The 15643-nt window shown below is 44.6% G+C and overlaps 1 protein-coding gene across 2 annotated transcripts in view; it reads right to left on the bottom strand.

Moving 5' to 3' along the window:
• The window catches only part of LOC148443064 (uncharacterized), a 42371-nt gene extending 27007 nt beyond the window's left edge, over nucleotides 1-15364 (bottom strand). For both annotated transcript variants that reach the window (XM_088463274.1, XM_088463275.1), the window contains exon 1: nucleotides 15306-15364. The gene's annotated coding sequence lies outside the window, so the exon portion shown is untranslated. The remainder of the gene's footprint in view (nucleotides 1-15305) is intronic.
• Nucleotides 15365-15643: the final 279 nt, after the last annotated feature.

Here is a 15643-nt window from a genome sequence, read left to right as displayed (position 1 = left end):
GAGCCGAAGGCACTCCCACTGACATCACTTGCGATGTCAGTGGGGCCGGCCCCAGACGGTAGTCGTTCCCATAGGAACGCGTCCGTCTGGGCAGCCACACCCACCAAACGGGGCGTGCTGTCACTCACCATCGACAGCACCCCCCTTTGGTACGAGACTTGGCCGTCACTATCCGGGTGTCGCACATGCGCATTACGGAGCTGGGTCCGTCGTGTGCATGCCCACTGGGCCAACATCGACCCGCTTGCGAGCGCTCAGCGCTCGCGAGTGGGTCTGAATTAGGGCCTAAATTCATTGTCATGTCAAAGAGGAACTTTGCAATTGCTATTCATCTGATCATACTTGTGACATTCTCAAAACTTTGGCCACGGCTGTAGTATCTCCTGCAGCTCTGACATCTTTGTTTCAGTGATAGAAAGAAAACAACTTACTGTTAGCAATGTAAAAAATCCCAACTACAGTGAGAACTGAGGGACTGATACTAATATCTGAGACCGACTCCCTCCTGCATGGTTATTACTATAGATATAAGTGATGTCAGTGTGACACTCCCAGATCCCCTCATCTCCCCAGTCATGTCCCTGTATTATTACTATAGATATAAGTGATGTCACTGTGACACTCCCAGATCCCCTCACCTCCCAGTCATGTCCCTGTATTATTACTATAGATATAAGTGATGTCACTGTGACACTCCCAGATCCACTCACCTCCCCAGTCATGTCCCTGTATTATTACTATAGATATAAGTGATGTCACTGTGACACTCCCAGATCCCCTCACCTCCCAGTCATGTCCCTGTATTATTACTATAGATATAAGTGATGTCACTGTGACAATCCCAGATCCCCTCACCTCCCCAGTCATGTCCCCGTATTATTACTATAGATATAAGTGATGTCACTGTGACACTCCCAGATCCCCTCACCTCCCCAGTCATGTCCCCGTATTATTACTATAGATATAAGTGATGTCACTGTGACACTCCCAGATCCCCTCACCTCCCCAGTCATGTCCCTGTATTATTACTATAGATATAAGTGATGTCACTGTGACACTCCCAGATCCCCTCACCTCCCCAGTCATGTCCCTGTATTATTACTATAGATATAAGTGATGTCACTGTGACACTCCCAGATCCCCTCACCTCCCCAGTCATGTCCCTGTATTATTACTATAGATATAAGTGATGTCACTGTGACATTCCCAGATCTCCTCACCTCCCCAGTCATGTCCCTGTATTATTACTATAGATATAAGTGATATCACTGTGACACTCCCAGACCCCCTCACCTCCCCAGTCATGTCCCTGTATTATTACTATAGATATAAGTGATATCACTGTGACACTCCCAGATCCCCTCACCTCCCCAGTCATGTCCCTGTATTATTACTATAGATATAAGTGATATCACTGTGACACTCCCAGATCCCCTCACCTCCCCAGTCATGTCCCTGTATTATTACTATAGATATAAGTGATGTCACTATGACACTCCCAGATCCCCTCACCTCCCCAGTCATGTCCCTGTATTATTACTATAGATATAAGTGGTCACTGTGACACTCCCAGATCCCCTCACCTCCCCCAGTCATGTCCCTGTATTATTACTATAGATATAAATTATGTTAGTGATACTCCCAGATCCCCTCACCTCCCCAGTCATGTCCCTGTATTATTACTATAGATATAAGTGATGTCACTGTGACGCTCCCAGATCCCCTCACCTCCCCAGTCATGTCCCTGTATTATTACTATAGATATAAGTGATGTCACTGTGACGCTCCCAGATCCCCTCACCTCCCCAGTCATGTCCCTGTATTATTACTATAGATATAAGTGATGTCACTGTGACACTCCCAGATCCCCTCACCTCCCCAGTCATGTCCCTGTATTATTACTATAGATATAAGTGATGTCACTGTGACACTCCCAGATCCCCTCACCTCCCCAGTCATGTCCCTGTATTATTACTATAGATATAAGTGATGTCACTGTGACACTCCCAGATCCCCTCACCTCCCCAGTCATGTCCCTGTATTATTACTATAGATATAAGTGATATCACAGTGACACTCCCAGATCCCCCTCACCTCCCCAGTCATGTCCCTGTATTATTACTATAGATATAAGTGATGTCAGTGTGACACTCCCAGATCCCCTCAGCTCCCCAGTCATGTCCCTGTATTATTACTATAGATATAAGTGATGTCACTGTGACACTCCCAGATCCCCTCACCTCCCAGTCATGTCCCTGTATTATTACTATAGATATAAGTGATGTCACTGTGACACTCCCAGATCCACTCACCTCCCCAGTCATGTCCCTGTATTATTACTAGATATGTGATGTCACTGTGACACTCCCAGATCCCCTCACCTCCCCAGTCATGTCCCTGTATTATTACTATAGATATAAGTGATGTCACTGTGACACTCCCAGATCCCCCTCACCTCCCCAGTCATGTCCCTGTATTATTACTATAGATATAAGTGATGTCAGTGTGACACTCCCAGATCCCCTCACCTCCCCAGTCATGTCCCTGTATTATTACTATAGATATAAGTGATGTCACTGTGACACTCCCAGATCCCCTCACCTCCCAGTCATGTCCCTGTATTATTACTATAGATATAAGTGATGTCACTGTGACACTCCCAGATCCACTCACCTCCCCAGTCATGTCCCTGTATTATTACTATAGATATAAGTGATGTCACTGTGACACTCCCAGATCCCCTCACCTCCCAGTCATGTCCCTGTATTATTACTATAGATATAAGTGATGTCACTGTGACAATCCCAGATCCCCTCACCTCCCCAGTCATGTCCCCGTATTATTACTATAGATATAAGTGATGTCACTGTGACACTCCCAGATCCCCTCACCTCCCCAGTCATGTCCCCGTATTATTACTATAGATATAAGTGATGTCACTGTGACACTCCCAGATCCCCTCACCTCCCCAGTCATGTCCCCGTATTATTACTATAGATATAAGTGATGTCACTGTGACACTCCCATATCCCCTCACCTCCCCAGTCATGTCCCCGTATTATTACTATAGATATAAGTGATGTCGCTGTGACACTCCCAGATCCCCTCACCTCCCCAGTCATGTCCCTGTATTATTACTATAGATATAAGTGATATCGCTGTGACACTCCCAGATCCCCTCACCTCCCCAGTCATGTCCCTGTATTATTACTATAGATATAAGTGATGTCACTGTGACACTCCCAGATCCCCTCACCTCCCCAGTCATGTCCCTGTATTATTACTATAGATATAAGTGATATCACTGTGACACTCCCAGATCCCCTCACCTCCCCAGTCATGTCCCTGTATTATTACTATAGATATAAGTGATGTCACTGTGACACTCCCAGATCCTCTCACCTCTCCGATCATGTCTCTGTATTATTACTATAGATATAAGTGATGTCACTGTGACACTCCCAGATCCCCTCACCTCCCCAGTCATGTCCCTGTATTATTACTATAGATATTAGAGATGTCACTGTGACACTCCCAGATCCCCTCACCTCCCCAGTCATGTCCCTGTATTATTACTATAGATATAAGTGATGTCACTGTGACACTCCCAGATCCCCTCACCTCCCCAGTCATGTCCCTGTATTATTACTATAGATATAAGTGATGTCACTGTGACACTCCCAGATCCCCATCACCTCCCCAGTCATGTCCCTGTATTATTACTATAGATATAAGTGATGTCACTGTGACACTCCCAGATCCCCATCACCTCCCCAGTCATGTCCCTGTATTATTACTATAAATACAAGTGATATTACTGCGATACTCCCAGATCCCCTCACCTCCCCAGTCATGTTTCTGTTGTTATTATTATAGATATAAGTGATGTCACTGTAACACATCCAGATCCCCTCACCTCCCCAGTCATGTCCCTGTATAATTACTATAGATATAAGTGGTCACTATGACACTCCCAGACCCCCTCACCTCCCCAGTCATGTCCCTGTATTATTACTATAGATATAAGTGATGTCACTGTGACACTCCCAGATCCCCTCACCTCCCCAGTCATGTCCCTGTATTATTACTATAGATATAAGTGATATCACTGTGACACTCCCAGATCCCCTCACCTCCCCAGTCATGTCCCTGTATTATTACTATAGATATAAATTATGTTAGTGATACTCCCAGATCCCCTCACCTCCCCAGTCATCTCCCTGTATTATTACTATAGATATAAGTGATATCACTGTGACACTCCCAGATCCCCTCACCTCCCCAGTCATGTCCCTGTATTATTACTATAGATATAAGTGATATCACTGTGACACTCCCAGATCCCCTCACCTCCCCAGTCATGTCCCTGTATTATTACTATAGATATAAGTGATATCACTGTGACACTCCCAGATCCCCTCACCTCCCCAGTCATGTCCCTGTATTATTACTATAGATATAAGTGATGTCACTGTGACGCTCCCAGATCCCCTCACCTCCCCAGTCATGTCCCTGTATTATTACTATAGATATAAGTGATATCACAGTGACACTCCCAGATCCCCTCACCTCCCCAGTCATGTCCCTGTATTATTACTATAGATATAAGTGATGTCACTGTGACACTCCCAGATCCCCCTCACCTCCCCAGTCATGTCCCTGTATTATTACTATAGATATAAGTGATGTCAGTGTGACACTCCCAGATCCCCTCACCTCCCCAGTCATGTCCCTGTATTATTACTATAGATATAAGTGATGTCACTGTGACACTCCCAGATCCCCTCACCTCCCCAGTCATGTCCCTGTATTATTACTATAGATATAAGTGATGTCACTGTGACACTCCCAGATCCCCCTCACCTCCCCAGTCATGTCCCTGTATTATTACTATAGATATAAGTGATGTCAGTGTGACACTCCCAGATCCCCTCACCTCCCCAGTCATGTCCCTGTATTATTACTATAGATATAAGTGATGTCACTGTGACACTCCCAGATCCCCTCACCTCCCCAGTCATGTCCCTGTATTATTACTATAGATATAAGTGATGTCACTGTGACACTCCCAGATCCCCTCACCTCCCCAGTCATGTCCCTGTATTATTACTATAGATATATGTGATGTCAGTGTGACACTCCCAGATCCCCTCACCTCCCCAGTCATGTCCCTGTATTATTACTTTAGATATAAGTGATATCACTGTGAGACTCCCAGATCCTCTCACCTCCCCAGTCATGTCCCTGTATTATTACTATAGATATAAGTGATATCACAGTGACACTCCCAGACCCCCTCACCTCCCCAGTCATGTCCCTGTATTATTACTATAGATATAAGTGATGTCACTGTGACACTCCCAGATCCCCTCACCTCCCCAGTCATGTCCCTGTATAATTACTATAGATATAAGTGGTCACTGTGACACTCCCAGATCCCCTCACCTCCCCAGTCATGTCCCTGTATTATTACTATAGATATAAGTGATGTCACTGTGACACTCCCAGATCCCCTCACCTCCCCTGTCATGTCCCTGTATTATTACTATAGATATAAGTGATATCACTGTGACACTCCCAGATCCCCTCACCTCCCCAGTCATGTCCCTGTATAATTACTATAGATATAAGTGGTCACTGTGACACTCCCAGATCCCCTCACCTCCCCAGTCATGTCCCTGTATTATTAGTATAGATATAAGTGATGTCACTGTGACACTCCCAGATCCTCTCACCTCCCCAGTCATGTCCCTGTATTATTACTATAGATATAAGTGATATCACTGTGACACTCCCAGACCCCCTCACCTCCCCAGTCATGTCCCTGTATTGTTACTATAGATATAAGTGATATCACAGTGACACTCCCAGATCCCCTCACCTCCCCAGTCATGTCCCTGTATTATTACTATAGATATAAGTGATGTCACTGTGACACTCCCAGATCCTCTCACCTCCCCAGTCATGTCCCTGTATTATTACTATAGATATAAGTGATGTCACTGTGACACTCCCAGATCCCCTCACCTCCCCAGTCATGTCCCTGTATAATTACTATAGATATAAGTGGTCACTGTGACACCCCCAGATCCCCTCACCTCCCCAGTCATGTCCCTGTATTATTACTATAGATATAAGTGATATCACAGTGACACTCCCAGATCCCCTCACCTCCCCAGTCATGTCCTTGTATTATTACTATAGATATAAGTGATGTCACTGTGACACTCCCAGATCCCCTCACCTCCCCAGTCATGTCCCTGTATTATTACTATAGATATAAGTGATGTCACTGTGACACTCCCAGATCCCCTCACCTCCCCAGTCATGTCCCTGTATTATTACTATAGATATAAGTGATGTCAGTGTGACACTTCCAGATCCCCTCACCTCCCCAGTCATGTCCCTGTATTATTACTATAGATATAAGTGATGTCACTGTGACACTCCCAGATCCCCTCACCTCCCCAGTCATGTCCCTGTATAATTACTATAGATATAAGTGGTCACTGTGACACCCCCAGATCCCCTCACCTCCCCAGTCATGTCCCTGTATTATTACTATAGATATGTGATGTCACTGTGACACTCCCATATCCCCTCACCTCCCCAGTCATGTCCCTGTATTATTACTATAGATATAAGTGATGTCACTGTGACACTCCCAGATCCCCTCATCTCCCCAGTCATGTCCCTGTATTATTACTATAGATATAAGTGATGTCACTGTGACACTCCCAGATCCCCTCACCTCCCCAGTCATGTCCCTGTATTATTACTATAGATATAAGTGATGTCACTGTGACACTCCCAGATCCCCTCATCTCCCCAGTCATGTCCCTGTATTATTACTATAGATATAAGTGATGTCACTGTGACACTCCCAGATCCCCTCACCTCCCCAGTCATGTCCCTGTATTATTACTATAGATATAAGTGGTCACTGTGACACTCCCAGATCCCCTCAACTCCCCAGTCATGTCCCTGTATTATTACTATAGATATAAGTGATGTCACTGTGACACTCCCAGATCCCCTCACCTCCCCAGTCATGTCCCTGTATAATTACTATAGATATAAGTGGTCACTGTGACACCCCCAGATCCCCTCACCTCCCCAGTCATGTCCCTGTATTATTACTATAGATATGTGATGTCACTGTGACACTCCCATATCCCCTCACCTCCCCAGTCATGTCCCTGTATTATTACTATAGATATAAGTGATGTCACTGTGACACTCCCAGATCCCCTCACCTCCCGTCATGTCCCTGTATTATTACTATAGATATAAGTGATATCACAGTGACACTCCCATATCCCCTCACCTCCCCAGTCATGTCCCTGTATTATTACTATAGATATAAGTGATGTCACTGTGACACTCCCAGATCCCCTCAACTCCCCAGTCATGTCCCTGTATTATTACTATAGATATAAGTGATATCACAGTGACACTCCCAGATCCCCTCACCTCCCCAGTCATGTCCCTGTATTATTACTATAGATATAAGTGATGTCACTGTGACACTCCCAGATCCCCTCACCTCCCCAGTCATGTCCCTGTATAATTACTATAGATATAAGTGGTCACTGTGACACTCCCAGATCCCCTCAACTCCCCAGTCATGTCCCTGTATTATTACTATAGATATAAGTGGTCACTGTGACACTCCCAGATCCCCTCACCTCCCCAGTCATGTCCCTGTATTATTACTATAGATATGTGATGTCACTGTGACACTCCCAGATCCCCTCACCTCCCCAGTCCTGTCCCTGTATTATTACTATAGATATAAGTGATGTCACTGTGACACTCCCAGATCCCCTCACCTCCCCAGTCATGTCCCTGTATTATTACTATAGATATAAGTGATGTCACTGTGACACTCCCAGATCCCCTCACCTCCCCAGTCATGTCCCTGTATAATTACTATAGATATAAGTGGTCACTGTGACACTCCCAGATCCCCTCAACTCCCCAGTCATGTCCCTGTATTATTACTATAGATATAAGTGATGTCACTGTGACACTCCCAGATCCTCTCACCTCCCCAGTCATGTCCCTGTATTATTACTATAGATATAAGTGATGTCACTGTGACACCCCCAGATCCCCTCACCTCCCCAGTCATGTCCCTGTATAATTACTATAGATATAAGTGATGTCACTGTGACACTCCCAGATCCCCTCACCTCCCCAGTCATGTCCCTGTATTATTACTATAGATATAAGTGATGTCACTGTGACACTCCCAGATCCCCTCACCTCCCCAGTCATGTCCCTGTATAATTACTATAGATATAAGTGATGTCACTGTGACACTCCCAGATTCCCTCAACTCCCCAGTCATGTCCCTGTATTATTACTATAGATATAAGTGATGTCACTGTGACACTCCCAGATCCCCTCACCTCCCCAGTCATGTCCCTGTATTATTACTATAGATATAAGTGATGTCACTGTGACACTCCCAGATCCCCTCAACTCCCCAGTCATGTCCCTGTATTATTACTATAGATATAAGTGATGTCGCTGTGACACTCCCAGATCCCCTCACCTCCCCAGTCATGTCCCTGTATTATTACTATAGATATAAGTGATGTCGCTGTGACACTCCCAGATCCCCTCACCTCCCCAGTCATGTCCCTGTATTATTACTATAGATATAAGTGATGTCGCTGTGACACTCCCAGATCCTCTCACCTCCCCAGTCATGTCCCTGTATTATTACTATAGATATAAGTGATGTCGCTGTGATACTATCAGATCCCCTCACCTCCCCAGTCATGTCCCTGTATTATTACTATAGATATAAGTGATGTCACTGTGACACTCCCAGATCCCCTCACCTCCCCAGTCATGTCCCTGTATTATTACTATAGATATAAGTGATGTCACTGTGATACTCCCAGATCCCCTCACCTCCCCAGTCATGTCCCTGTATTATTACTATAGATATAAGTGATGTCACTGTGACACTCCCAGATCCCCTCACCTCCCCAGTCATGTCCCTGTATTATTACTATAGATATAAGTGATGTCACTGTGATACTCCCAGATCCCCTCACCTCCCCAGTCATGTCCCTGTATTATTACTATAGATATAAGTGATATCACTGTTACACTCCCAGATCCTCTCACCTCCCCAGTCATGTCCCTGTATTATTACTATAGATATAAGTGATGTCACTGTGACACTCCCAGATCCTCTCACCTCCCCAGTCATGTCCCTGTATTATTACTATAGATGTAAGTGATGTCACTGTGACACTCCCAGATCCCCTCACCTCCCCAGTCATGTCCCTGTATAATTACTATAGATATAAGTGGTCACTGTGACACCCCCAGATCCCCTCACCTCCCCAGTCATGTCCCTGTATAATTACTATAGATATAAGTGGTCACTGTGACACCCCCAGATCCCCTCACCTCCCCAGTCATGTCCCTGTATTATTACTATAGATATAAGTGATGTCACTGTGACACCCCCAGATCCCCTCATCTCCCCAGTCATGTCCCTGTATTATTACTATAGATATAAGTGATGTCACTGTGACACTCCCAGATCCCCTCACCTCCCCAGTCATGTCCCTGTATTATTACTATAGATATAAGTGATGTCACTGTGACACTCCCAGATCCCCTCACCTCCCCAGTCATGTCCCTGTATTATTACTATAGATATAAGTGACGTCACTGTGACACTCCCAGATCCCCTCACCTCCCCAGTCATGTCCCTGTATTATTGCAATAGATATAAGTGACGTCACTGTGACACTCCCAGATCCCCTCACCTCCCCAGTCATGTCCCTGTATTATTACTATAGATATAAGTGATGTCACTGTGACACTCCCAGATCCCCTCACCTCCCCAGTCATGTCCCTGTATTATTACTATAGATATAAGTGATATCACTGTGACACTCCCAGATCCCCTCACCTCCCCAGTCATGTCCCTGTATTGTTACTATAGATATAAGTGATGTCACTGTGACACTCCCAGATCCCCTCACCTCCCCAGTCATGTCCCTGTATTATTACTATAGATATAAGTGATATCACAGTGACACTCCCAGATCCCCTCACCTCCCCAGTCATGTCCCTGTATTATTACTATAGATATAAGTGATGTCACTGTGACACTCCCAGATCCCCTCACCTCCCCAGTCATGTCCTGTATTATTACTATAGATATAAGTGATGTCACTGTGACACTCCCAGATCCCCTCACCTCCCCAGTCATGTCCCTGTATTATTGCAATAGATATAAGTGATGTCACTGTGGCACTTCCAGATCCCCTCACCTCCCCAGTCATGTCCCTGTATTATTACTATATAGTGTTCATTTTAACACTCAGCACCTGTCACAAATCGTGCAGTTCCTCTTTCCTGCCAGGGGTGTTGCTCTCTGCTCTGATGCTTATAGAACACTCTGGTCAATATCTCAAAAGTTTGTTGCATCAGCTGAATGTGTTAGAAGCACCAGAGCAGAGAGCGACACCCCAGGCAGGAAAGAGGAACTGCACAGGTTGTAACAGGTGGAGGGTGCTAGAATGAACACAACTATAGATATAAGTGATGTCACTGTGACACGCAAATCAGTGTACAGGACGGATCTCACGCTCATGTGACTTTTAATAGAGACTCTGGTTCCACAAACACCAATTGTCTAGGAATAAATATAATGATAATGTTTCTTTGAAGTTCCTCTGATTCAGCTTCATAAGACTGGTTAATGAAGTCCCCACAATAATGTATTGTGAAACCCAAGAGAGCCGTGGTAGCAGCCTCCAGCTCATTTTCAGGAAAGAGATTTGTTAAAATAAATGTAGGTAAAAGTCTGTTTTGTACAGTGTTTGTCTCCTGAGTTTACGCTCTCATTGCTGGGACAGCATCTGTTTTGTTCACCAAAGGATAAATGAGATAAGAAATTTCAGCTTCCCAGATACCACATGGTGCAATTTTGTTGAAAACTTTGGTCTGGATTTAGGGGGTCATTCAGACCCGGTCGCAAGCGCTGAGCGCTCGCAACCGGGTCAATGTTTCCACACTGGACATGCGAATGCGCGAGACCTGGCTAGCGGCGAGCGCTCCGTCACTACGGGTCTCGCACCAAAGGGGGCGAGCTGTCGATGGTGAGTGACAGCTCGCCCCGTTTGGGAGGCGGGCAGGGGGCGTGGCCGGCCAAACGGAGGCGTTCCCGATGGAATACTTGCCGTTTTGGGGCGGCCCCACTGACATCAGCAATGATGTCAGTGGGGAGCTTCCTGCTCGGAAGCTCCCTGGGGCTTGCGGTTGACAAGACCCAACCTTAGGGTCTCGTCGCAAGCCCCGATGGTCTTGACCATCGCGACCATCACACTGGTAGATCGCAAGAGCTGTGGGTGGTAACCCACAGCCTAGCAATCGACAAGGAGGCGGCACTTAAAAAAGTAAGCGGCCGCCCTCATTCAGAGCGATCGCTTGCAGCAAGCGATGGACTCTGAATGAGGTCCTTAGTTTCATTCCAGAAACTAAGAGATAATTATTGAGTTCAGAATGACATCCAATAACCTGTGTTAAGTGATGCTAATTGTATTTCTCACCAATCCCAATTCACAGCTATATAAAAAAAACTGATAAGCAGGTCACAGAGATGTTGCACACCACAGTCTGCTCCTCCTGTATAATAATAATAACAAGACACCACATGCTGCTCCTCCTGTATAATAATAACAGGACACCACAGACTGCGCCTCTTGTATAATAATAATAACAGGACATCACAGGCTGCTCCCCCTGTATACTAATAACAGGACACCACAGGCTGCTCCCCCTGTATAATAATAATAACAGGACATCACAGGCTGCTCCCCCTGTATACTAATAACAGGACACCACAGGCTGCCCCTCCTGTATAATAATAATAACAGGACACCTCAGACTGCTACTCCTATATACTAATAACAGGACACCTCAGACTGCTCCTCCTGTATAATAATAACAGGACACCACAGGCTGCCCCTCCTGTATAATAATAATAACAGGACACCTCAGACTGCTCCTCCTATATACTAATAACAGGACATCTCAGACTGCTCCTCCTGTATACTAATAATAATAATAATAATAATAATAATAATAATAATATATCAGGACACCACAGGCTGCTCCTCCTGTATACTAATAACAGGACATCACAGGCTGCTCCCCTGTATAACAATAATAACAGGACACCACAGGCTACTCCCCCTGTACAATAATAATAACAGGACACCACAGGCTGCTCATCCTGTATACTAATAACAACAGGACACCACAGGCTGCTCCCCCTGTATACTAATAATAACAGGACACCACACACTGCTTCTCCTGTATAAAAATAACAGGACACCACAGACTGCTCCTCCTGTATAATAATACCAGCACAACACAGGCTGCTCATACTGTATAATAATAATAAAAGGATACAATAGATTGCTCCTCCTGTATAATAATATTAACAGGACACCACAGACTGCTCCTCCTGTATAAAAATAACAGGACCCCACAGGCTGCTCCCCCTGTACAATAATAATAACAGGACACCACAGGCTGCTCATACTGTATAATAATAATAACAGGACACCACAGACTGCTCCCCCTGTATAATAATAATAACAGGACACCACAGACTGCTCCTCCTGTATACTAATAATAACAGGATACCACAGGCTGCTCATACTGTATAATAATAATAACCGGATAACAAAGACTGCTCCTCCTGTATAATAATAATAATAATAATAATAATAACAATAATAACAGGATACAACAGACTGCTCATCCTGTATACTAACAACAACAGGACACCACAGGCTGCTCCCCCTGTATACTAATAATAACAGGACACCACACACTGCTTCTCCTGTATAAAAATAACAGGACACCACAGGCTGCTCCTCCTGTACAATAATTATAACAGGACACCAAACACTGCTCATCCTGTATACTAATAACAACAGGACACCACAGGCTGCACCCCCTGTATACTAATAGGAACAGGACACCACAGACTGCTCCTCCTGTATAATGATAACAGGATACCACAGTCTGCTCCCCCTGTATAAAAATAATAATACCAGGAAACCACAGGCTGCTCCTCCAGTATAATAATAACAGGACACCACAGGCTGCTCCTCCTGTGTAATAATAATAATAACAACAATAATAACAACAACAGGACACCACAGACTGCTCCTCCTGTTCCCTAATAATAACAAGACACCACATACTGCTCCTCCTGTATAATAATAACAGGACACCACAGGCTGCTCCTACTGTATAATAAAAATAACAGGACACCACAGGCTGCTCCTCCTGTATAATAATAATAATAACAACAATAATAACAACAGGACACCACAGACTTCTCCTCCTGTTCCCTAATAATAACAAGACACCACATACTGCTCCTCCTGTATAATAATAACAGGACACCACAGGCTGCTCCTCCTGTATAATAATAAAAATAACAGGACACCACAGACGTCTCCTCCTGTATAATAATAATAACAGGACACCACAGGCTGCTCCACCTGTATAATAATAATAACAGGACACCACATACTGCTCCTCCTGTATAATAATAACAGGATACAACAGACTGCTCCTCCTGTATAATAATAAAAATAACAGGACACCACAGACTGCTCCTCCTGTTCCCTAATAATAACAAGACACCACATACTGCTCCTCCTGTATAATAATAACAGGATACAACAGACTGCTCCTCCTGTATAATAATAAAAATAACAGGACACCACAGGCTGCTCCTCCTGTGTAATAATAAAAATAACAGGACAACACAGGCTGCTCCTCCTGTATAATAATAATAACCGGATACCACAGGCTGCTCCCCTGTATAATAATAATAACAGGACACCAAAGACTGCTCATCCTGTATACTAATAACAACAGGACACCACAGGTTGCTCCCCCTGTATACTAATAACAGGACACCACAGGCTGCTCCTCCTGTATAATAATAAACGGATACCACAGGCTGCTCCCCCTGTATAACAATAATAACAGACACCACAGACTGCTCCCCCTGTATAATTATACCAGGACACCACAGGCTGCTCCCCCTGTATAATAATAATAACAGGATACCACAGGCTGCTCCTCCTATATACTAATAACAGGACACCACAGACTGCTCCTCCTGTATAATAATACCAGGACACCACAGGCTGCTCCTCCTGTATAATAATAATAACAGGATACCACAGGCTGCTCGTCCTGTATACTAATAATAACAGGACACCACAGACTACTCCTCCTGTATAATAATAACAGGACACCACAGGCTGCTCCTCCTGTATACTAATAATAACAGGACACCACAGGCTGCTCCTCCTGTGTAATAACAAAAATAACAAGACACCACAGGCTGCTCCCCCTGTATACTAATAATAACCGGATACCACAGACTGCTCCTCCTGTATACTAATAATAACAGGAGACCACAGACTGCTCCTGCTGTGTAATAATAACAGGACACCACAGGCTCCTCCTGTATAATAATAATAACCCGACACCACAAACTGCTCCTCCTGTATACTAATAACAGGACACCACAGACTGCTCCTCCTGTATAATAATAATAATAATAACAGGACACCACAGACTGCTCCTCCTGTATAATAACCGGATACCACAGGCTGCTCCTCCTGTATACTAATAATAAACGGACACCACAGGCTGCTCCTCCTGTATAATAATAATAACAGGACACAACAGGCTGCTCCCCCTGTATAATAATAATAACCGTATACCAAAGACTGCTCCTCCTGTATAATAATAACAGGATACCACAGACTGCTCCTCCTGTATAATAATAATAACCGGATACCACAGACTGCTCCTCCTGTATAAAAATAACAGGACACCAAAGGCTGCTCTTCCTGTATAATAATAATAACAACAACAGGACACCACAGACTGCTCCTCCAGTATAATAATAATAATAATAATAATAATAATAATAATAATAATAACAACAGGACACCACAGACTGCTCCCCCTGTATAATAATAGTTACAGGACACCACAGGCTGCTTCCCCTGTATAGTAAAAATAACAGGACACTACAGGCTGCTCCCCTGTATAATAATAACAGGACACCACAGGCTGCTCCCCCTGTAAAATAATTATAACAGGACACCACAGGCTGCTCTCCCTGTATATTAATAACAGGACACCACAGGCTGCTCCCCCTGTATAATAATAATACCAGGAGACCACAGGCTGCTCCCCCTGTATAATAATAACATAATTACCGGCAGCCAGACTCTTGTGCGTGGAATAATGATCTCTCTGCGCTCCGTCCTCAGTGACCCGGAAGTTGAGATTGAGGAAAACAGAGTTCCGGTGTTTGGAACACAAAGGCCGGAAGTCTGGTGGAACGCACTGCACGGATGTCAGGTGGAACGCAATGTGGGAAAGTCAGATGGCACGCACGGAAATCAAGTGGAACGCATAGGCCGGAGTCTGCAGTGTGACATTTTCGGGCGGTTACTGGGATGGAATTACTTACATATAGAGAGCTAGGGAGCGATGATGACCAAACTTCTATAATGGAGACACACTTAATATACATATATGACACACACATGAT

This window comes from Taudactylus pleione, unplaced genomic scaffold (assembly GCF_031769625.1).
Source record: "Taudactylus pleione unplaced genomic scaffold, aTauple2 ptg001337l, whole genome shotgun sequence".
NCBI lineage: Eukaryota > Metazoa > Chordata > Amphibia > Anura > Myobatrachidae > Taudactylus > Taudactylus pleione.
This window is presented reverse-complemented; position numbering and strand designations above follow the sequence as displayed.